The sequence below is a fragment of the Carassius auratus genome, chromosome 9 (genome assembly GCF_003368295.1).
Source record: "Carassius auratus strain Wakin chromosome 9, ASM336829v1, whole genome shotgun sequence".
Taxonomy (NCBI): Eukaryota; Metazoa; Chordata; class Actinopteri; order Cypriniformes; family Cyprinidae; genus Carassius; species Carassius auratus.
Genome location: NC_039251.1, coordinates 33663294 through 33666133, shown reverse-complemented (window position 1 = coordinate 33666133; position 2840 = coordinate 33663294).

The window sequence follows — 2840 nt, the reverse complement described above, 5'->3', positions numbered from 1 at the left end:
CGACCTCTGGTGGTAGGGAAGTGCTATGATAGTATCACCATAATAAACCATAGCAGCTGAATTAGAAGGATTTGTTTTATGTGTAGAGAGCATATTGCTTTCACACATTTGCAGCATCAGATTTACACACAAACCTTTCTAATTTGGCATGATGTAAATGAAAGCATATCAAAATTATAAAAGATTTAATTTTTGTACATACTGTAATGACTATGTTGTGTATTTTACCCAAGCAAAGCAAATTAAATGATTTCAAAGATACTGCAGTAAGTTTGTACCATCATTTGACAAAAATGTCTTAGATTTCATCTTTCCTTCACAGGAGATAAAAGAGGCAGAAAGGTTAACTTGTCCCCTTTTTTCCTCATTCTTTGTCATTCCTCTAGTGGCTGATCTGAGAGCAGTGCTCTGTGGATGCAGCCTGTGCCTTTTGTTGTTGAACATCGTGTCAAGTATTGAATCCCTGCATCACTTTCTGACAATGTTTATGTTTGTGCATTTCATTCAGACTGGAAATTTGTGCATTAGAGATTTTTCTTTTTGGTGTCTTTCTGCAGGTTACACCAATACACCAGAAGGTGGTGATAAACGGCTGTCTTTGAGTGTAAGTCATTGAATCATTCACTCAACTGATTCATTCAAAACTGCTTACCTATGTATTAATGAAACTAGTGATTATGGCTGTGAATAAAATTGCAAGCTCTCTAAATAGGAACTTAGTTTGCATAAGTAATTAGTGCACAACCTTTAAAAATATGACGCGTGAATGTGTGCAGTATTAGCGTTATTGTTTGTTATGTGACCTACCAGTGTAAGTTGTATTGCTTCACTGCCATTCACAAATCCTCTCCTGTGGCAACATGAGACAGTGACATATCCACTTGATGCACACTTCAGAATCTCCCCAGGAGCAGTAAGTCATCTGGGTACTGTTTTATGAATACTTCAGACATAGGATTTCATATGCTATTTATGGTCTTCTATGTAGTAGGAAAGTGCTTGATTTCATCTTAATGAGTCAGTAACTGAATCATTTACTCAACCAATTCATTCAAACACTGATCAAGTTAGGAATGAAACAAATCACAATATTTGTGAGTCATTGAATTATTCACTCAACCAATTTGTTTAAAACTGATGGCCTATTTATGAATGGAAAAAAGTGAGTCATTGAATGATTTCCTTCACTGATCTGTTCACCTGACTCATTTCATCACTACTGTGTTTTACAGAGATATGCAATGGTTCGATCTGCTGTGGCATCGTTTGGAGATATTTTATTTAACTGAGACAAAGCAGATTAACTGACAGTATCATATCTAAAATATTAACTGTATCAGACCTACATAGGTTTGAGATATTTGGAACAACATCACTCTTATTCATGATGTGATATTAGTGATGCATTAGACAAACCAAAGTTGCACTACAGCACTTTTCACAAGGGTTTTGAAAAGGGCTCTTGTGTGTGAATATGTTTATTTGAATGGGTGTGTTTGGCATGTAAATGCATTGACACAAACAGGGCTGAAAATTGTGTGTCCTATTCCATTACCTCACAAAGGTGATTGACTGGATTGATTTAGATTTTCGTTTTCCAGATAACAGCGTCTAACATCCATTTCACCGCCAGCCGCCTCCGACAGATTCAACACCACCTCCCCCAACCCCTCGCTCACACGCCTCCCAAAACCACAATATCACCGGCTGAGGATCCCAGTAAATGCACAGCCCTCCACTACTGACTAACAGCTATTGCTTTTTACCTGCCAAACCCCAAATCTCTACAAGAAAAGAACCACCCCCGCCCCTGTGGCGTCTGAAATCCTCCCCCATCCTGCTGAGCTGCTGATGGGGTGAGCGTAACCCGTTCCTCCCCTTCACAGGACACGCTCAACACCATGCTTCATTCATCTTACTTGGACCCAGAGTGTCACATTCAGCAACCTCTGAATTAAGAGAGATCAGTACTCCACCCGCCCTTCAGCACCCCCACACGGGTCCCCTGCAAATACTAAAACCATTCGACCTTGACCCAGAGAAGAAGCCCATTCAGAGGAGTCAAACACAGAGCTTTCTGAAGCGCACCGACAGAGCCCTGCGTCCCAGCAGGGGCGGACAGCCTGGCCTTTTCTTAATGTGCTTTTTACATTTGATTACCAGGCTTGTAAAAGCTGACTCTAAACATGGGGACCGTGCTGAACACCTGGCAGCCCTTTCTGGGAGCGTGAACTCATCCCCCGCGTCCTCTCGTGTCCTCAGGCTGGATTAGAGCTTTCTCTCTGGGCACTGGACAGTAATCGGATATTTTTCATTATTGTTTGTTTGTTCTTCTGTCAACAAAGACATGCATTAGAAAGCCTGCCTGTCAACACGGAGCACTAGGAACATTATATATACACATGTTTAGGGCTACTACTCACCTCTGCACACCAGGAAATACTGGTTTAGATGCTAAATGTTAATGAGTAGTTCTCAGAAAGTTAGGTTTTTATGACACTTTTGTGTGTTCATGGCTTACTATTATGGATTTAAATACCCTCAAAATGATCTAAAATTAAAAACTACATTTAAAATGGACTATTATTAATACTATTAGTAGTAATAATAATAATTAAATATAAAAGTTATACATGCACACATGCACACACACACACACACACACACACACACACACACACACACACACACACACACACATATATATATATATATATATATATATATATATATATTATATTATATTATATTATTGAATTGATCAAAATATTAACTAATAGTAATACTATTAATAAATAATAATTATTAAATCAGAATATGAACTATTTTGCACGTTTTTT